The sequence below is a fragment of the Gopherus flavomarginatus genome, chromosome 1 (genome assembly GCF_025201925.1).
Source record: "Gopherus flavomarginatus isolate rGopFla2 chromosome 1, rGopFla2.mat.asm, whole genome shotgun sequence".
In the NCBI taxonomy this organism is placed as follows: Eukaryota; Metazoa; Chordata; order Testudines; family Testudinidae; genus Gopherus; species Gopherus flavomarginatus.
The window spans coordinates 349,398,849-349,421,572 of record NC_066617.1 but is presented as its reverse complement, the minus strand read 5'-3'; the positions used below and the strand labels follow the sequence as shown (position 1 = coordinate 349,421,572).

The window sequence follows — 22,724 nt, the reverse complement described above, 5'->3', positions numbered from 1 at the left end:
ACTATGATCTGTCAGAAAATAGGTAGTATTTGGCTGGATCAGTACTGAAATCCTTGGGACTGAGAGACGTAGAGGAGTTTTATTTTTGGGAAACCATCCCCCTTCCCAGGAGTTCTTCAGTCATATGCCATTGGTTACTGAGGTTGTGGATGACCATTATGAAGTTCTAGCTCTTCTTCTGCCTTATGTGACTCATGCATCTGCTCATCACATTCACCACCATCGGGGAACTTGACCCACATCTGCTGGGTCCATTGTTAGCCTTTGGTCATTATCCTGAGCAGGGGCCAGTCTCACCTGTCAACCATGGTCACTCTGGCTGGCACAACGATCCTCAGTAGACCGCATGTGATTGATGATTATGATGAGCATTGGAATAGGACATCTTTTAGGAATGCCTAAATACTACAATGAGTTATTGATTCAGGAGAGGCCTCGGCATGATGTGAGGGGGCACTCTGCTGTCAGCTGTACCTGCTTTTAAATAAAACCTAAAACCAACATCCATAAAAGATAGTCACTGCTCTGGCCCATAGTAAAATAAATAATAACAGTAGTATTTCTAATCTCCACGCAGGCTTGTGGGAAATTCATAAAAACCTTCAGAATAACCCTTTATTCTACCCCATATGCACCTTCAAATCTCTCTCAGAACTCTCTTTACTGTGACACCTATAAAAAACTTGACAACAGGCTGATGGTGTGCCGAGACTACTGCCTCTCCTGCTGACCAACATTGTCTCATTATTTCCCTGTTCTTCTCTGTCAGCATCTATCCATCTTTTATGTGCCTTCCATCCATCCGCCATTTATCTTATACTTAGACTGCAAAATCCTTAAGGAAGGGATTATCTCATTGTTTCTGTATTTGTACTGGTTCTCGCACAACACGGTCCTGATCCATGATTAGGCTCCTAAGTGCTATGATAATGCAAATAATAAACAAAACAAATAATAAACTTTTATTCAAGCCCAAAGTTATGGTGTTCTTATCAGTGCATCCCTATAGGCATATCATACGGAATGCTACTCTAGCAAGAATTTGCAATGAAGTTCATGTTGAATTCAAATTAAAAACAATTTTCTAGACTCTTTGGAGCAGTCCCAGACCTAACTGGTATTATTGCTCTGAGAATCTTCTCCACCAAGGTCATTCATTCAAAATTAAATAAAATTCTTAATAATGAAGTCTTGTTACAAGAGCCTTACAGGCCTTTACAGGTCTCCAGTGGTGCTGGTGGCACTGTAAGAGTTACCTCTGGGGAAGATCATGGAAAGGGAGCAGAAAGAACGTTAAGGCACTGAAAGCAGTGTGAAGTTCTTTGTGGAAAGTAATACACAGGCTGATTGTTTTTCAATAAATAAACTCTGCTCCAAAGCTGGAAATGTTTTCAAAACCCAGTCACCAATCTATCCAACCTCACATTTAATTTGTGGGATTTTTCTTACACTGCAGAATAAATGTGCAATATATTATAATAGTGTGTTCAAGTTTTACAAAATATGTTTTTGTCTGCCAGGAAAATTTTATGAGAAGAAAACATGCTCTTCATTCCACTTAAGCTTCTCACAATATATATAGACTCTTTATTCTTACATTGCAGTATTCCACGGTGTTGTAAATTACTTGTATGTCTCAATTTATCCCTGGCAAAACTTCTTACCCTTTTTATTGAGATTTCAGTCCTTGGATGGTGGCAATGTATGGCTACTGTAAGTGGCAAAGGAAATCAAAGGTTTTCTCTTCCAAAATTTGTCAGAATTATATGTGATTCAAAATCATTACCATCCAACCCCTGGTTTTTTGCCCTTTAGAAACGGGTTGGTTCAGTCAGTCCATTTCCCTTGCAGACATGGTGGTGTATGTTCTGTGGATCCCAGCACTAAAACTGATACATGTGTTGGTCGTGTGAGCAGTGAGGATGAAGAACTGAATGACTCTCTCTCCTCTCACGCCTATAAATGGTCTCACCAGCTCAGACTCACAGGTGACATACTCTGGTAGGGAAGATCACATCGCATTTCTCTTATTGCCTCTGTTCTATTGCTATATAAAAGACTTTGGTCTCCAGGGCTATCAATCACACACTTTTTCATGGGCACAAAATTCAATTTTTAAAGAGATTCAGTGTTTACAGCTGTCAGCTGAGAGTCAATGTGAGCAACCTGATTAATGCAACCAAACAAACTGCCTGATTGTATATCCAACTTGGGGACCCGCACATGTTTTGTCAGCAGATTACACTAGCCAGGAACAGGCTCTGTCTGACCTATTTTGCTCCACTGCAGAAGGCCAATTTTCACCTAAATTAGAAAAATGGCTGAAGGTGGACACACAGCATCATCTAATAGATTTTAAATCGGGATTCTGTCAGAGATATTTGACCAAGCATGAGTTGTGGTGGGAAGGTGCACCGGCCTGAAAAGGGACTATCAAATCCTAAATGAAGAAGCTGCATGACTCTGAGGCTACAGAATGAACGACATTTTTCAACATGTTGCATGGCCAAGCTAAAGCTGTTTCTGTGCACTAACAGCCAACACCTCTGGCAGATAATGAGTGAATCCAACAGAAATAACAGTTCATATTGTGTTCTGACTCTGCCACAGAAAAGCAAGTAAACTAGAATTTATGGCTGAAAGTCTGTCCTTACCTGATCCCCTTATACATGTGGACTGCAGACGTCTCCACCAGTGGGACTGCTATCAGATATATGACGATATGTTGACATAATTGGGGTGAGTTAAGGACGGAGTTAAATCTTAAATTTGGATGTCCCTGCTTTTGTCAGTTTAAAAATGATGATCAAGTATCTAAAAATTAGCTAACTAGAGGTAAGTGCTGAAAGCTTTCCACAGGTTAGGCTGCTTTGATCAGCACCCCTCTGCTGGCTCCCCCAAATCAGCTTCAGTTTGCAGTTTAAAATCTGAATCCTAATCTTCAAGCAGTTAAGGGATCCAGATAGCTACATTAGAGATTATGTCTCCACCTTTGCACCACCAAGCCAATTATGCTCTTTGGGGACAGTGCAGATCACAAAGCCCAGAGCACTACAAATGAGACAAAGCATTCTCAGCTGAGGAGATTGAGCTATGCAATGACTTCCAGGAGAGATTAGATGGATCCAGAGTCTGATCATGTTTAGGAAAAGCAGCAAAACTGTTCTATCTGGTAAAGCATTTCCAATACAACCAGAGCAAAATTCACAGTATTGCCCTAACCCTGATAGACACCTTACACTTGATCTTTTATAACTCTAAAAGGGAGAAGGATTGGGACGTCGCTATTGCCAAGCTATTTTTACATGGAAAACACTCAAATACAGTGGAGATGGACAGCAGTACAACACCCTAGGGTAGGTAGACAAATGCCCCAAATGAAAGCAAGAGGAGCATTCAGCACATATTTAATTTGAAATCTAACTTTTTCTTCAGGTTTCTTATAGTTACAGCTCACCATGGATCTAGTCAAACTCCTGCTGAAGTCAGTGGGAGTCTTTCCAGTGACATCAATGGGAATTGCATAGGACCCCAACTCCTGCTTTGTGAGATATCCCACAAAGAAGGATAAAGAGGTGACTTCATTATACTGTATAAGAAATGTCATGGGGTGGGAAAGAAATACTGGGTGCTAAAGGACTTTCTAATCTAGACCAGTGGCATCACCCATGGCCCGCTCATGGCCCAATCAGCACACAGCTGCAGCCCATATAGGTAGTATATATATTGTGTGGATGCAGCCCACATAACACCAAGTGAGATGCATATGCAGCCCATAATGGTAAATAGGTTAAGAACCACTGATCTAGACAGGCATAACAAGAACCAATGGCTGGAAGGTAAAGCCAGACACATTTAAATTAGAAATAAGTTTCACATTTCTAATAGGGTGGTTAACCACTGGAATAAACTATCAAGGGAAGTTGTGGATTCTCCATCTTTTGGAGTCTTTAAATTAAGACTGGATGATCTGCTTTTATCCAGCACAAGCAACTGAGCTTGATACAGAGGTAACTGGGTGAAATTCCATGGTGTGTTACACAGGAGGTCAGAATAGATGATCTAGTGGTCTCTTAACATCTTCAAATCTAAGAAATGACAACCAGAACAAAACCTTGGTGGATCACGGAAATTGGATCAGAAAAGTGCTATTTTTTTTAAACTAAGTGATGTGGTTTTACAAAGGATTGCCATTATAATTTCCTATCCCAAAGGGAATAAAATACTACTACTTAAGAAAAACTTAGCAAAACCATAACATATAGTGAAAGAGACACTTAACCAAACCGCTAGAGACCTGCTCCAGTGGAACTTGCATTGATGGAATTTCTTTTCCATGTTATGAAAGGTCTAACTAAGTTAACCTGCAAATCTTTAAAAGAAAAATAACTACCTGCTATGCACTAACCTGAGATGTGTCACAAGTCCAGAAATGGTGAACGCTGACTTCCAGACACTTGAAAAGACCAAGAGGTAATTTTAAAATCATTTATATGCTGAGTGTATTTCTGTTTGGGTTAATCAGTATATGAATTTATATAACTGCAGGTCTAACTGGTTACATTGTACAGAAAGGCTGTTATTTTCCTGTTCCAGTTCACAGTTGTGTTTTCAGTAACATCTTTTATGAAACAATAATCACTCCTTCATATTGATCCCCCATTTTTCCATTCTGGTAATCAGAACACAACATAGTTATCCCTGGATACTCAGTTTGGTCTCATGCATGAAGGCATATCTAATCATTTTATATCTTTTCCAACTCAATCTAGTTATTTTTTTTCTCATCCTCCCTCTTATGAATTTTTGCACTATTGATATTATTTCTTTAACTCTATGCAAAATGTTCAGCAACTTAAAATCACTTACACTGATAGCAATGTACCAATACATGAGAATAATAATCAGATCTCAGTCTACCCTCAGACACCTATGTACAGTGCCTCATATATTTCTTTATTGAAATCCTACAGCGACACAGGTTAATGACAAAGCTTGCATTGACTTAAGTGGTACAAAATTGACTCCTCTGGGTTATTACAGTGAATCAACGCAAGGGAAATCTGGAAATGTGGGATTAATGACAGTTAAAAAATCAATAGCTATATCTATATATATGCATGCGCGTATATACATACACCTGATGTGCTTGAAATGCAACAGCCCAGGAAAGTCATTGACAAGAGATCAAACACAGGACTTCAGGATTTAGAAGAATGAGCCTCTACTGCCTAAGTTAAAAGACCAAAATCTGTTAGATCAAAGGCTTGTAGTGGATTCAAACTGCTATATGCGACTCATCCACTAGAGGGGGACAGGGAGCCCCACTGTATATGTGTAGGTTACACCTTCACAGGGAATCCCATGAACAACACAAGGCTCTGAACACAACCTGCCTAGTCAGCATGGTGAATAACACAATCATTACATTGTATGAACATGACTAGGGAAAAATAAATGTAAGTTCTACCTAGTCAATAAATCTGATGGTAGCTTAAAGAAATACAAAAAACCAAAAACAACCTAGGAAGTATATATCAGGCAGAGTCCAGAAAGGAGAATGTTCACCATTTTATCTACTAACACAATTTAAATTGTTCCCTCTTCTTGAAAGATTGAAAGCCACAGTGGCTTCAAGCACTGCTCTTGGTTATGACTTATGTTCATAGACTATTAAGGTTGGAAGGGACCTCAGGAGGTCATCTAGTCCAACTCCCTGCTCAAAGCAGGACCAATCCTGAGAAAGATTTTTACCCATTTCCTAAATGGCCTGCTCAAGGACTGAACTCAGAATCCAGGGTTTAGCAGGCCAATACTCAAACCATGGAGCTATCCCTCCCCCCAAAATATGTGGAGATATACCTATCTCATAGAGCTGGAAGGGTCTTTGAGTCTAGCCCCTGCCTTCACTAGCAGGACCAAATACTGATTTTGCCCCAGATCCCTAGGTGGCCCCCTCAACGACTGAGCTCACAACCCTGGGATTGAACTCATAACCCTGGGTCTAGCAGACCATTGCTCAAACTGAGTTACTCGTCCCCCCAGGTGCCTTCATGTGACTTAAATATGATGTCACTTTTGTGACCAATCACAATCCCCCAATACCAATAACAACTACGTGGGTGAAACCAGACAATCGCTACACCATCGAATGAATTCTCACAGAAAAATGATAAAAGACAACAACACGACATTACCTGTGGGTGCACACTTTTCACAAAGTGAGCAATATACATCTGAGCTTTCAGCATAGGCAGTGCGTGACTTTTGCATTTGGGGAGGCTGGGCATGAGTGATAGAAGCTCCCTGGAAGTGGGAGAGGCCACTGGCACCTGGACATTGGCCCTGTCCCCCACTCCGCCCTGAGGCCCTGTCCCTCAGTCCCTCCCTGCTCCCCCTGAGATCCCACTCCCACTCTGCCTCTTCCTGCCCCCACTCTACCCCCCCATGGTCCCCAATCCACTCCTCTCCTCCTTCAAGCTTCCCCCACCTGCCCTCCCCATCCCCTCCACCAAGGTGCTCTCCGCTCACCACCTACCTCAAGCCCCTTGCTCCTTTCTGCTCCCTCCCCTCAAGGGCGAGCGATGCGGAGAGAGAGGGTGGAAAGAAGTGAGAGGCAGGTGGGGTGGGTCTCAGGGAGAGAGGCAGAGTGGGGGGCAGGAAGAGGCGGATCGAGAATGGAGCCACAGTCTGGGTGCCAGTGACCCCCCCCCCACTTCTCGGCAGCTTCTGGTGGCAGCACTCCAGAGGCAGTGGGCTGGCACACCTCCAAAGGGAGGTGCACTGCATCCAACATTTCTTGCCCTGTTTGGGGAGGCTTGGCCTCCCCAAGGCTCTCATACCCGCTGCCCATGTTTTTCAGTCCTCATCCTCAAAGGAAACCTGCACGACACTTCCAAAAGATGAGCTGAGGAGCTTAAATTCATTGCTCTGCTAGACAGTAAAAATCATGGACTAAACAGAGACACTGGATTTATGGATTATAACAACAAACCGTAACCCACTGATCCCCACTTTTTTCCCTGTGACTGCAGAGGTGTTAACAGGCCACTCTGTCCCTTACAATATGTGCTAGCTACTTATGCTAAACAATTTGTTCCACTTTGCATTTTGCTGTGACTCTGGGAGTACTTTTACCAGCACTGAAGAAGAGCTCTGTCCATCTTGAAATCTTGTCTCTCTTACCAACAGACTTTGGTCCAATAAAAAAGATATTATCTCACCCAGCTTGTCTCTCTAATGTCCTGAGACCAACACAGCTACTATTATACTGCCTACATTCACAGCTAATAAACATAGTTGAAACTTTCAGTAGAAAATACTCATGGCAAACGGTTTACAAGAAGCCATTGAGTAAAACAGACAGAAACAATCACTAAAAAGAAAGGACTGAGCCAACCAAATTATTGACGATATCACAATCTGTTTATGAATGTTCCATGAGTATAGAAAAGGCTAGATTTGTGAATTATTCACTATACATTTTTCATTCTGATCCTTCATGAATAATTGTAGCAAATTGTTCCTAGAGAAAAACATGATATTATTATTGGTGCCTAGGTGCTTCAGTGATGAACTCCCTAGAAACACTTTGAACAGATATAATCGATTAGGTAGATCACAGAATCTTGACATGTAGTTAGATTGAGCTAAATTTGTGCCATCATCACTGCAAGAATAGATCTGTGTTGTGACATTTTTTGATCTTGTTAAAACTTCTCTCATAAGAATTTGATAAGATCACTCCAATGTGTAATAAATTGTGTGAAAGACAGAAGTATGTTACATGCCTTGAAATTAGTCCATTTTTGGATAGGGTAAATTATTTTATTTTTTCTCTATTGGGTTGAAGAAGCTGTACTGAAATAGGTTGACAATCAAATCACAGTAAATGATCTATAAGAAAAATTCCTAATGTATGTCTAATTAAGCCTGTGTTTATTTTCCTTAAGACTCTGCTTTGTATCTGAATTAAAATATTAACACAAAGAAAGAAACAAGGATTTACACATAGATGCAAGAATTACATTCGGTAAAATAAAGTAATCGATAATGAGCTCAACAAAACTTTTATTTTCCCACAGTTCTGCATATTCACCCGTTTAATCTGGTTTTTACAGGACCAGAAAAAAAATAAGTAATTAAATAATGGAGACAATAAGAGAATTTATTTAATGGTAATCAAACATCTTTGTGAGATGTTAATATATAACTTATAAAGCAGTCTGTCATCAGTCCCCTCACCAAACAAATGAATTTGCTTCTATTGCATGGTGGCACCTTAAAGACTGACAGATTTATCTGGGCATAAGCTTTCATGGGTAAACAACCACTTCTGAATAACTGGTTATTTACTCATGAAAGCTTATGCCCAAATAAATCTGTTAGTCTTTAAGGTGCCACTGGACTCCTTGTTGTTTTTGTGGATACAGACTAACACGGCTACCCCTCTGATACTTCTACTGTATGTTACCTAACCATTTCATATTTGGAAAACTGAGTCTCTCGGGCATTTAGAATAAGTGTTGTCATAGTATATGGAGGAAATTATTAACCATTCTGAATCTTAGACTATCAGAGACCACACTATGATTGGATTCTGAATAAGCCAATTCAAATTCAGGGAGGATACTGCATGTTCAATAATTGCCAGCTAAGTGAATGTTTCTTTAACTGAACACATGGTATGATACATAAGTGACAGATGGCAGCTGTTGTTTCTGTGCTCTGGTCAAAGGATTGTACATTTCTTCGAGTTAAAACAGTAGCAGGATGATCTCAGTGAAACCAAAGTTAAAATCTGTGGTTTGACTCCCTTTTCCTATATTCAAGTACACCTTTTAAAAATGAGTAAAGAGAATATGGTAAGTGTAATAGATGCATTCTAAAATTCAGCATTGGGTTCCTGTGATTAAATCACTAGTTCTGACCATTACAGGTAAATGGGGTCTGTATGCTTGCTGCCATAATTCTGTCTTCTTGTGTGTATTACATGATCATATACTATTTTTTCCTCACAAGGGTAATCAGCATGGCTTGAGACTAGGATCTTCAGATCCACAGCACAGACCTTTTCCTCTAGAGGTGAAGGCACAATTGGTAGCTGAAGTAGGCAGTTATCCTCCATATATAACAACTTCTAGAAGTGGACATGACACATTTTGCCAATGGATTGTTAGAAGTGGAATGCTGGGTACATGGGCATACACAACTGGGGGCTTTACCCTCTCAAAAATAGGGATTGCATTAATTTATTTTAAATAACATTGAGTTTGGAACAGAAGCTCATTTATCTCACTTTATTAGAAGTGGACAAATTTAGTCAAGGTATAAAACTATTTAATACAATGATATTTAACAGCTTATAGTTTAATTTATATATCTCCACCCCCTCAGCACCCCCATATAAAAAAGGTTGCCTACATCCCTGGCTCAAGATTCTTGAGTTCTGTTCATGGCTCTGAGGGGGGAAGTGTGTGTTCAAGTAATGAAAGCAATGCTTACAAATGAAATAGTCACACACAATGATCTTGTGCAGCCTCCCATCTATTTGAAAAATGGGTGAAACTATAGTTGCTTCTATGCTAGGGGAGGGCTGAGGTATGCTTGGAGAACAGTTTGTGGAGAAGCCTACCCTGTTTTTGTCTTATAGATAATCAGAGGACTTCATTTAACATGGCTGCTGAGCCACAGCTTTCACCTGCACAAAATAGAAACAATATTTCTAAAGTGAAGATTAGCGTTATATGCAAAATATTTTAAAATATGCAAATAAACATTTAATTTTTTGAACAAAATTTCAACATAGAGCTACACAAATAGGTATATTATCAAAAGCCAATTCTGCTCTAGTACATTGATATGAAGTTTCTCTGGGTTACAGCGGTGTTACTAATGATAGAATATAACCCAGGAGTTTTACATAATTATCTCCCCTTGCTCAAACAACCTACTCCTCTTCCTCAGAGCAAATCATTACCATTTTCTTCTGCAAAGCTAATCTTGCCTGTGAGTTGTGTTTAATGTTCTCATTGAATTCTAGTTCTTCCCAACTTTTAGCATCAATTGAAACCATGGATGATATTAAGTCAATGCAAAGCAAAAGAGCCATACAATTTAAACTGATTTAGAAGTTTGACTTAAGCTGTTTGATGTAGATAACTATACAGTGAAGGATAATTGCTACAAGGCTATTTGAGCAAGTGCCAAGGACATGAAAAAGAGACCATGAACTTAACCTGAAAAAGAGACAGGCGCTAAATTAATTGGGGCAGAATTTCTTTCCACATAGAGGAGTTACAATATGGAAAAACTATCAATGGCAGAAGCTATCAATGACAGCATACACATTTCTTTTTAAAAAGGGGCATTTGTATGAAAACAAACATGTGACAAAGTTCCTCCTCTACTCTGGTGGGTCCTGCACTTATTGGCAGATTTGCTCACCTCAGTGATCTTCCCCACAGTCTGGGTCAACTCCTCCTGTGTCTGATCAGGAGTTGGGAGGTTTGGTGGGAACCCAGGCCCGCCCTCTACTCCGGGTTCCAGCCCAGGGCCCTGTGGATTGCAGTTGTCTATAGTACCTCCTGTAACAGCTGCATGACAGCTACAACTCCCTGGGCTACTTCCCCATGGCCTCCTCCAAACACCTTCTTTATCCTCACCACAGGATCTTCCTCCTGGTGTCTAATAATGCATGTACTCCTTAATCCTCCAGCAGCACAGCCTCTCACTCTCAGCTCCTTGTGCCTCTTGCTCCCAGCTCCTCATACACACTTCTTCTCCTCTGGCTCCCCCCTCCCTGACTGGAGTGAGCTCCTTTTTAAACCCAGGTGCCCTGATTAGCCTGCCTTGATTGGCTACAGGTGTTCTAATCAGCCTGTCTGCCTTAACTGGTTCTAGCAGGTTCCTGATTACTCTAGTGCAGCCCCTGCTCTGGTCACTCAGGGAACAGAAAACTACTCATTCAGTGACCAGTATATTTACCCTTTACCAGACTTCTGTACCCCACTGGTCTGGATCTGTCACACATGGCAAAGTAAAACTGTTAGGATCAGTCAAGGTTTTCCCTAGATTTTAGTTAGCATTTTTGCTCCTCCATATTGATTTCCTACAAATGGCTCTTCAAATCCCCCTTAAAGCGACACATGCATGAGCATCCCCAAAATATGGGAAGAAGCATAGATGCATTTTGTGGTGATATTAATTACTCGCTAAGTGGTAAACATTAATGGGCACGACTCTACAGATAGAGGAATATAATCCTAAACACATATATTCAATGGGAGAGATAAACCTGATAACACAGATCGTGGGTAAAAGCAGACGGCAAATTACACATGAGTTTGCAGTGGCAACAAAATGGGCCAATGTATTTTGGGCTATGTGAAGACCCAACCCACAGATTAGCAGCTTGCTGGGACAACTGCCTCATTCCCAGAGCATTCACTGGCAGGGCCGGTGAGCAAACAATGCTCTGGCTGGAAAGAGAGCTGGCAGGGAATCTCACCACTACTCCCTGCTGCCAGCTCTCCTGGAATTGGAGAAGGAACTGCATGAGCTGCGCACACGTGGCAGCTGCTGCTGCAGGGACATTACAGGCCAAGATTCTGAGCTCCAGGTTTGGGGACAGGCCTAGGGAGAAGCCAGAGCATGTGGCCTCCATGAATCTCCACCACACAGGAGAAACAGCTAATGCCAAAAGTGAAGGAGGCCCCTGGCTGGTGACTGAGGGATTGTGTGTTTGCTAATAAAGATGACAGTTGCTGATAAAGGTTGAGTGGTTTCTAGATGAATTCCTGCCTGCCCCAAAAACCATATGATGATTCTCCACCCCAAAGCAAGGGAATGGGTGGAACTGATGTCTTATAAGGGAAACTCCACCACAGGCTGCACAGGAGAGGTCATCATAAGACAGTAAGCAATAAGCCCTCTATCTATAGCTCAGGGATGACCATAGCTAGTATATTGTGTTCATTTGACCATCTCCCTGAGTAACTGTGTATACTCCAAAGTAACAGAGAGAATATAAAACTTGTACCTGAATTTCCCCTGGAGCATAAAGGTGTCCTGACTTTGTAAATTCAGGTGAGAAGTAGCCTGTCTTCCTGGGGAACTGGGAAACTTGAATGTCAGTCTGCAATATCTTTCAATGCTCACGTAGACTTTAATGAAAAAAAGCCTCATTCCACTAACGGATAGAGTAATCCATTTCCATGGGTACGTAAAAGCTGTGGCTCACAGTTTTAGTCATTTATGCTGCCCTTCTGGTTAGTCAGCTATAAATTAGGGTGCTCAGCTATGAGACAAGGGAGGTACTGCACATACATATACAGCACAGAAGGCCAGAATATGTCCTGTCCATAAGTGGCTGCACTGGGGCATGGGACTAAGGACTCACCCATCTGCATTCTGCAGCCTGTATTAGGGCTATGTGGACCACAGTTTCAGTGCTTAGGAGAGCTCCAGGCTGCTCCCCCCACCCCAGGCTCCCTGATGGGAATGAATGGTCAAGGAGTAGGTGCACCCATGACTCAATCCCCCCAGCACAGTGGCCAGTGATGTTGCACAATGACGACTGAGCAAGGGTGAGTACGCCGCATCGCCTAACGAGTGTCACAAATTACTCCCTTCCTCCCCCTGCAACTGGGTAGCCTGGGAGCCATTGTGCTCCTCCTGATGCCTTTCCTGGGAAGAGGAGTATGCCAGTGCATGCCCCTCACTCAGGGTTACAAGCTAAATGCATGATCTCACACAAAGAAAATCTTCTGTGTGGGCTAATGAAAGCTTGAGTACTCGGATTTTTCTTAAGAATGGTGTAATTAGCAACTGATATTTAAGATACATTTTTATAGCTCCGAGAGGTACAGAGGGGAGTACATAACCCACACTAAAAGCATTAGCAACAAAAGCCTCATAGTCCTTGCCTAAGTATTCATCCTACACCCAACAGGCTCTTTTAGAAAGTCATTGCCATGCACAGAACAGATGGGAGGAGTGGGGGTTAGTGAATGTTGCTACAGCAGGTTCTAATTTAGGAACTACACCCCAAACTGCAAGGATAATTTATAAACCAATTTAAGGATGGAATGCCTGACACCCGGGAGTGCCTAACAATGCTCTAAAATCCTCTCACTATTGGAAAGAACAAAGGTGCTGTACGTTTATTCCACTTTATCACCTCTTGGGGAACAGATACTGAGAAGAGCCTTCTGCTTTACAGTCATCGTGGGCAGGAGGAGAAGTTCCAAGCCATTGCACTATGCTCTTTGTAAAATATAAAACTACATCTCCTGAGAGAAAATCTGTGAAGAGCTAGAAGAGACAAGCTGTTTCATTTATCCCAGTTAGCTGCTTAAACTGGAAGCCTGGCACTGTCTAATAATGACTTTCTTCACTCCCCATGAAAGAGCTACCGTACATAAGAAAGATTTTAAGGGATACTTTGAACTGAAAAATGTGGGGACAATTTTTTTCAGTGGCGCTTCCTCTGGGAGCCATGGAGACACTATCTAAATGTTCTTAATGGCCTCACTAAGGAGGACAACTACTTTAAGGTACAGTGTGATGGGAAACAATAGGGGATAAGATGGGGGAAAGCAGTAGATGTGACATATCTTGATTTTAATAAGACTTCTGACACAGTCCCACATGACATTCTCATAAACGAACTAGGGAAATGTGGTCTATATGAAATTATCATTAGTTCAGCACCCAGCTGGCTGAAAGACCTTACTCAGAAAGTCATTATTAATGATTTGCTGTCAATCTGGGAGGACATAGCTAGTGGAGTGCCACAGAGGTCAGTCCTGGATTCAGTACTATTCTGTATTTTAATTAATTATTTGGATAATGGAATGGAGAGTATGCTTATAAAAATCTTCAGATGACACCAAGCTGGGAGGGGTTGCAAGCTGGGAAGGAGTGGCAGGGGCCTGGAGGAGAGGAGTAGAATTCAAAATGACCTTGATAAATTGGAGAATTGGTCTGAATTCAACAAGATGAAATTCAATAAAGAGAGATGCAAAGTGCTATGCTTAAGAAGGAAAATGCAAAAGCCCAACCACAACATGCAGAATAACTGCTAATGTAGTAGTACTGCTGAAAAAGAATCTGGAGGTTATATGGGATCACAAATTGAAAATGAATCTACAATGCGATGCAGCTGCGAAAAAGGCTAATATCAATCTGGGGTGTATTAACAGGAATGTTGTACATAAGACAAGGGAGGTAATTGTCCCACTCTGCTTGGCACTGGTGAGACCTCAGCTAGAATAGTGTCCAGTTCCGGGCATCACACTTAAGGAAAGATGTGGACAAATTGGAGAGAGATCAAAGGAGAGCAACAAAAATGATAAAAAGTTTAGAAAACCTGACATATGAGGAAAAGTTAAAAAAAACTGGGCATGTTTAGTCCTGAGAAAAGGAGACTATGGGGAGACCTGATAGTCTCCACGTATGTTAAGGGTTGTTATAAAGAGATGACGATCAATTGTTCTCCATGCCTGCTGAAGGTTGGATAAGAAGTAATGGGCTAAATCTGCAGCAAGGGGAGATTTCAAAGTTAGATATTAGGAAAATCTTTTTAACTGTAAGGGCAGTTAAGCTCTGGAATAGGCTTCCAAGGGATGTTGTGGAATCCCAGCAATTGGAGGTTTGTAAAAACAAGTTGAATACACAACTGTCAGGGTTGATCAAAGTTTACTTGGTCCTGCCTCCGTGCAGTGGGCAGGACCCTGCTGACTTCTTGAGGTCCCTTCTAGCCCCACATTTCTATGATTCTGTACATGCCATGAGAACTGCCAAAGGTGTTTTTGTGTCCCATTGTACATGGCTGAGAGAGTGAGTAACATTCAACAGGCTGCCAATCCTGCAACATGGCCCTGGAGAGCCCAGTGAGCCTGGAGGTTCCTCCCGCATTGATGTTGGATCCTTGCTGCACACAGGAGAGGAAGTTCTTGCAATGGATACTCTCAGTGCGATCTTGCTTTCTTCATAGTTACATCCGTTCTTTCGACTGTGGGCCTTTCAGTTCCTCATGTCAAACAATGGAACTTTGCAAAGTAGGTAGAACTCCCAATCTTCCTAATGGCTAGTCAGGATTACATCGACTCTTCTTAGAATGTGATCAAACAAAGATATGATGAAGAACAAGATGAGATATATGTTCCCCTTCATCAGAAATCCTTCCACAAGAAAATGTATGTGAAGAGTAGCCAGAGACTATAGTGATGCGTACGTTAGAAATGTATTTAATAATATGTATATTGGGATAACATAGTGTCCCTAAAGTTGAGTGAGGTCCCATTGGTTCATTTGCCTGCAAAAGCGTGTAAGTTACTGCTGTCTGCGTTGATGCAGCTTATAAACAGAAACAGGATATGCTGTTGTTGTGAGGAAACAGGATACATCACTCTTTCAGTTAACGACAAAATCCCTCCCTCAATTAGACATTTGAAGCACTATGCTTAGGAAATCTAAGAGTATCAAAATTCTACAACACGATGTGATTGTTTTGACACCGTATTACTACAAGTTGCAAACATATCTGATTCAGATCCACTAACTCTGCCCTCGTTTCTACATTACATCTCTGTTTTCACTCACTTGGGTTTGTCCATCACCACTTCTAGATCTGTAAGCCACATGCCATTTGATAACATATATAGCCTGGCATTCCTCTTGTTTGAAAAAGAACAATCAAGATTTTAGCAACTAGGATCTCACTAATGTGCAGGACTCAAAATGTGAAAAATTAAAGCAGGAGCAGACCCAGAAGCTACTAGAGAGGGACAAAGAATAACTCTCTCCTACTGCACAATATGTAAGTAAATAAGAGCATAACGCATCAATATTACATCTGGTGAAAAAGAAGCTCTGTCCACAAGAATATTATTTTTCTCTCATGGGAAATGTGGGTTTTAAGTGAATTTTAACTGGATTTCTGCAACTGAGTGAAGTAATAGTGTGGTTGGAATTTTCCAAAGCCTAACTCCCTAATTAAAATGGCCTACCTGCCCATTGAAGCAAATAGGGATTCTACCATTGGCTTCAATGAGACAGTTAGATGAACTCTGAGGACTTTTGAAAATCCTGTATATTTGTGAAGAGTTTAAAACAAACATTAATGTCTGTTAAAATTGTAAACACAGCAGGTCCATAGAGACTACATTGAGAAGGGCCATATAAGTAGATAGACAGACAGACCTTAAATATGTTATATATTTACTCCAGGCACAAACATTTTTGACTTCTCAGAACATTTTATGTTCTGCATAGCTATTTGTAGGTTAACTATTTGTAGGTTAACTATTAGCTCTCAGACAAGTTCCCATAAAGAATTATTAGATTAGTTATATTAATGCATGAGTTTGTCTTTGGAAAATAATTGAGACATATTCTGCAACTCATTTATTCTTGCAGGGGCTTGGATATGCCATTTAGATTTAATCTTTAAGTTTTGTGATCCAGATTTCTTTTAACAAAGTCACAGAGCAGCATTTCCCTAAATAATGCGTGATCTCCACTTCAAACTGCAAAGGAAACTGTAGCAGCTGTTGAAGTGAATTGGATTATGTTAATAGGCTGAGTGATAACACAAGTGTATGCGTTGCATCAAGAATTGCTGAAATAATGTGAAAAATCTCCCATTTCCTGTCATCTATCTATTTACATTCATTACATCTAAATGCTGTGCTCCAATGTCATATGCAAGTTGGTGATATAATTTATTCACATTACATTTATTAAAAGAAAATAGAACGGTATTTTCCTTCATTATTTCCCTATAACAATCAGCATAAAAATATTTCAAAGAGTGTAAAAGAACACAGAATATACTTGGAATTGTTTCTATAAATGTGGGGGTGATAACTTGCAGTGTCATGTAATGAATTATTTCCTATTGCACCAATGACTACCCTTTGCCTTCTAGACCATTTCCTCAGAGGTTCATTCTATGATACGTATAGCTTAGTCTAGCCTATGCATTCTCCAAGTGTCTGCTAGGGCCAGGATAGGTTTTGCATTATGTTTTCATAACTGGTGCAATTGCATATTCTGCTTTCCTTGATGGGAGCCTCCTTTCGAGCCATTCTTCAACCATCTGGCAAAATGCTGAAGAAACAGCACATGTAACACTGCTGGAAGGCAAACATGAAGGGGGTTGTCTGCACTGTTCTGCTCTTCAGGGAAGCAGAAAGTGAACTGGGGAGATAATAGCCAGACCCCCCCACACACCATGTTAGAAAACTGGGGAATCTCTGGTTGCCAACCTGCATGCCGTGAAGGGAAGGGGGGACGATTCATTGGTGCCTTAACAGTGCCAAGTACAGCACAGTTCATCACCATGAATAGTGCCAGAAAGAAATACAGAACGATAATCAACACTAGGAAGACAACAACTATGCTAATAAGTAAACACAGTCACATATGAGGTAGGCAACACCTATTCCTCAATGGTCAACAGTCTGACATCATCAGATGGAAGTTGTGGCGAAAAAATCAAGAGGATACAGCTTGCAACAATGTATTTGACAACTCCAAAAACTTCTCTGCTGTCGAAAGTTAAAAATGAACGTCTGTGATTTATTTTTGAACCCTCCCATATGGATGTGGGAGCAAGGCACTTAAAAAGGATGATTCAGAGTGTTCACATTTTGGTGTTATAAAAACCTGGATAAGCATAGCTGGATAACCTGAATTTAAAAAGAGCACAACTACTTGAAACCCTAGGGAAAGAATACTGTATTTCTGGTTACACATAGCTTGCCAATCGCAGAGTAACTCAGGTCCAGCAGTCAGACTACCAGGCAAGATCACATGCAAGCCAGGAAGAGGAAGAAAGAGAGCTAGTTATCTCAAGAACATTGCCAAGTGGATTGGTATCCGAAGAAGAGTGGATTTTTTAAAACTCAGTCATGACTGTGAAAATGGGAGGCTGTGGGTTTACAATGCCTGCATCAGAGGCTGAAGAGAGAGAGAGAGAACTGCAGCACAGGAACAGGAGGATTCTGGGACCCAACAGCCACAGTGAAACACACATTTACAAGTTAGCCAGGCAGATGCATAGCGCCTTATGTATTCCATGATTCTGCAGCCACAGAGTTTTTCATCAAATTCACCCCTGGCTGCAGAATTGTATTCTAGAATCTCAGCTTTAATTACTTAACAGTAGATATGTTTCTACCCTAAGGGTTGAGGAGATAATCTTGAAAAGGCAAACCAACTTAAACTGACGGAGTGATGTCTGCCTGAGTCTGCAGACAGCCCAAAACAATAACTGGGAGGTGAAAACTGCTCCATGCATCTTAATGGACTGTTAACTTTAAAGCTTAATGATGATTATTTCACTCAAGTTCTGGGGAATATAGACGCCTTGCTGCAGAATTTAGCTCTAGCTTGCTGTGGGTTACATGGGCCCTTGGATGATCTGCATGGAATTTTTCTTTTAAAACCAAAAGATAATTGGTTGTATTTTATATTTTAAAAGAGTAAATAAATAATTAACATATGTTTTAATCAATGGTTAGTCAGTTGTTATAGATTGTTTTAAAATCCAATAGATTTCTTACAACCATTGTTTGTAACCATCTATAACACCTACTTATGTGCTTATCTATAACACATACTACTCCTGTCCATAATGATTATAATACCTATTAACAACTTATTAGCCCTTTATAAATGGAACCTTAATACAAAGTGTATCCAGATTATCATGAATGATTTTCTGAGGGTGTACAATTCGTTGCATCTGCCCAGCCTTTACCTTCTCTGGAAGAAAACAATTAGAAAAAAAAATTGTAAAACGCCGATTACATATGGTTTGTTTTTAAAGCAAACTGTTCAGCATTTTGATCCTGTTATAGACATTGCTTTCCAGCAACTACTCCACTAGGACAAAGGATCAAGTTTTCCACTGCACTCCCACATACTGACAAGCACTCACAAGCTTGCTGAGCTGTGTACCATAGCAAAAGGCACTGAGAAAGAATCAGGATTGTTTCTTTTCTGCATTAGCCTCACACAACCCTTTGGGAAATTTCTTCTCCACCTTCATTTAAAATTCTGTTTCAATTTTGTACTTATGAACCATCCTGGATTGACAGCAATGGTGATCTCGCTCTAGTCACAGGATAGCTTTAGCATGGGCAGCAGCAGAGTGACATCCCTCACACTGTCCTGGCAATGTGCCTTCTACCCTGACCTAGATAATGCAGCACTAGGGGAGAGAGGATAGTCAGTCCCTATAGCTTAAGAATTTAATCTATGTCCTCGCTACTGATCCTGAAAACAAGGGGCACAGTTCTATAACCCAACTCCAGGGTACCAATGAGTCCATGGGATGATTTGCAAGAAGTAGCATTGGCATGCCAGCTGGTGGTTTTGTGATGGATAAACCTGTCTGGTTGGTCTCAGTGAAGTCTAGCTGGGAGCAATAACAGACTCATATCCTCTGGACTAGGCAAAGATGGGGACATGTAATGTGATGACTGCCATCTTGGCTGATACACCAGGGGTGAAACAAGGTAGAAGCATGATCTGATAGAGCTTGAACTAATGAGTCCAGCTTCTCTACCTGGGGCTGTAACAGAGTTGCGCCCTCTGTGGATTGAGCAAGTTGGGGGATGGATAACATGCTCTGGCAGATCATTACTTACTTCCCCGGAACAGATGGAGTTTGTCCTGAACATCTGAGGCCCACAGCAATCTCGGGACTGCTCTAAATGACCTCCAGCTGCAATGGCTCAGAAGGACAATGCTTTGGTTGCACCACCTCATCTTCCAACTGTGTCCCCTATGCCCAGACTGGGAAGGCACAGAGACGATATAGATTTAGCCATAAAGGCTATATGCCATCTGGGGAACGCCCAACTACTTAGTTAAACCACATGCTACAATGCAAATCAAGCAGAACATTTGAACAACAATGAAAGAAATAAATGATAAAGATGAGATTAATTTAATAAAACAATAAACAACTGTAACCTGCCCTCTGCTGAGATGTAGGGGAAGGGACTAGCAGAGAGTAAAGCAGGAATCTTCAGTACAAGAATGCTCAGTGGCCAGGGTCTCAAGATTCCATGACAGCTGGAGGCAGGAGTTGGGAGTCTTCAAGCCTGCACGTGAGATCTAGGTCTAGGTCTCTTATCACCGTCTCTAAAATAAGAGTCTGCTTTGTACCACCTTGCAACTGGATAATCTCGCTGCCATCACTGGCCAATATGGCTCCAGACCATCCTCCTACTGATGGTAATTTGAAAATCTGGCAATGAGCTGCTGCCACGAGTTACAACACCTCTCAAAATGTTCTAATTTATGCCAGGGGCCCAGCCATTACCAAGGATTGAGAGGTGCAAAGTTACACTTTACATAATCTTTGTATGCACTCAGACACACATACAACTACTGTTGTGTGCAGTACAGCTGGACCCAAGCTATGAAGCAGAAATTGTTTTAAAGGAAGAGATCAACTGAGATTAAAACTGGACAAATTAGTCTTATTTGCAACAGAAACATTTCTGTTACATTGACACCTCATCTTTAATTTCTGGAACAGGACTAGAGAACACTGGAAGTCAGCTGAGACCAAAATACCTTACTAATCTGACCAGCAACTCATGGATAATGCCAGAATACTGACAGGTGATCTAGAATTCCACCTCAGTGACACCTGAAGTAGTATTGATTGGGAACGTAGTACTCTCAGAAATTTTCTTCAAGATAAATTCTTGTGGAAGTGTCCAACGATGGCGACAGCTAACAAAAGTGAGATTTTAGGAAATTTTCAAGGTATCAAAATTTGCTTGCTCAAATTTACACATTCAAATTGTCAAACACTCAATATCATGTGTCCAAGATTTTGGATACCCAAAGCTCAGATTCATACTCACATAAGGAGCAAGACAATTAGATTGAATTGCAACCTGTGCAGATACCATTTGTGAGTTCAGAGCAGAGTTTCTGAATACCCACAGTAGACATGGGCTTGAACCAAAATCCTCCCTTTGAACATCCATTAATTGTGTCTTTGCCCATCTCTAACCCCAAGCCATACGTAACCCAAAACTTTGAACACAAAAAGTTGACACATAAGGCTTTAAATGTTTTAAGCTTCATGTACTGGAACAGCCCAAGAATATCTAGAATCCACTTATCATTGCTTTGTATGGTAACGGCTGTATGCTCAATGCTCAACTAGATTCTGATAATATTTTGACTGAAAGCCTCAATAATATATTAATGCATTGGGCACCCCTCACAAGTAAATAGAGAAAGTTGCAATGGAAACTATTTTCCTTGTGTAACCAACACACCTCCTAGGTGTGGTGTTCTGTCCCCTCTAGTGGTACCAAGACCATTCAGAGATTAATGAGTCTGCTACAGCCTTTGCTAAGCGCCATGTGGCTTTTAGCTCAAGTGGTAAGAATCATTCATTTAGCTCCAGAGGGGTCTGCCGGTGTTACATTTGTTTCCTAACAAAAATAGATTTTGATAAAGGAACAATTTCCCCTAAAAGAGCTGGTTTATTGAAAATCACACACACACACATTTGTGCTAATACAAATAATTTCCAGTTCTATAGTCTAATCCTGCTGATTCACTCTCATAAAATCAACTCATGGTAGGGCAGAGTCGAGAACAAAATAAACGCTTCAGGTCTTATATAAATGTTGCATCATTGATAATTGTGGGTGCACAACAACTGCAATGTTAGGTTCTTTTCCGCTTTCTTTTCTCTTTTGTTAATGAGAAAATGTGGGACTCTTCCAAACACTTCCTCCAAGAGCCAGAATAAAGGAATAATGTAATTCTTGTTCTCCTACACTGTATGCATTTTACAGGGGGGTTAGTAGCACATTTTAAACTTTGAATTTTTGCAAGCAACAGCACATCTGTTATTGGGAAACAGAGCATTAGCCAGGGCTTTTACCTGTGAGTCACAAGTAAAAGGCGTTAGCAAATGAAGTCTGCAGTAGTCCCAGGCAAGCCGAGGAGTCCCTCCATGTGTTAATTCACTTGGAATGCTTAATTAGCTAACACTTGCCATCCACAACAGTTGCAGGTCTAACCTAGAGTGCAGTTGGGTGCTCTTTAAATAGATTCAAATGATAACATGTGCAGTTGCTGTGATTCAGGATAGTAGGAATGTGTAACACAATCTCACTGTGGCGTATTATAAATAACAGAACACACAGAATTTTGGGTAGCTTTATTTTTTTTCAATCGCCTTATGACAGCAGAAGTACTTCACCACCTCACTTTCCCTACATCTCTGTGGATTGCCTGACAGAGGTTGGCCTATAGTTTCCTTTCCCCCCTTTAGGTTTTCTTCTTTAAAAAAAAAAACAAAAACAATAGATAAGTAGAAAAAACTTTTACCAAACACACAGGAAACTTTAAATGAGGTGTTGTAGATACTATTATTAATGTATTTGAATTTATTTAAGAAAGATTTTCCCTCAGTGTCTGCTGATTTATTGAGTGCATAGAAAAACACATGATGTCTCTTCTGGGAGTAATGGGAATACATCAAAATTCAGTTCCTCTCTCTGCTGGATGGCAGCAGAAATACAGTAATCACACAATGAAATGTTATCAATACTACAGTCTCCAGTCACAAAAGTGTTAGAAGTAGGACCGCGGGGTAGATATTTAATATTCTTTGGGTATTAATAATAATAAACCACCCATGGATGACCTGTATCAGCTGACTCCGGATC

The 22,724-nt window shown here is 40.8% G+C and overlaps 1 protein-coding gene across 1 annotated transcript in view; it reads right to left on the bottom strand.

Moving 5' to 3' along the window:
- The window catches only part of LOC127045118 (metabotropic glutamate receptor 5), a 274,080-nt gene extending 252,125 nt beyond the window's left edge, over positions 1 to 21,955 (bottom strand). The window contains exon 1 of the mRNA XM_050940737.1: positions 21,935 to 21,955. The gene's annotated coding sequence lies outside the window, so the exon portion shown is untranslated. The remainder of the gene's footprint in view (positions 1 to 21,934) is intronic.
- Between the last annotated feature and the right edge of the window lie 769 nt (positions 21,956 to 22,724).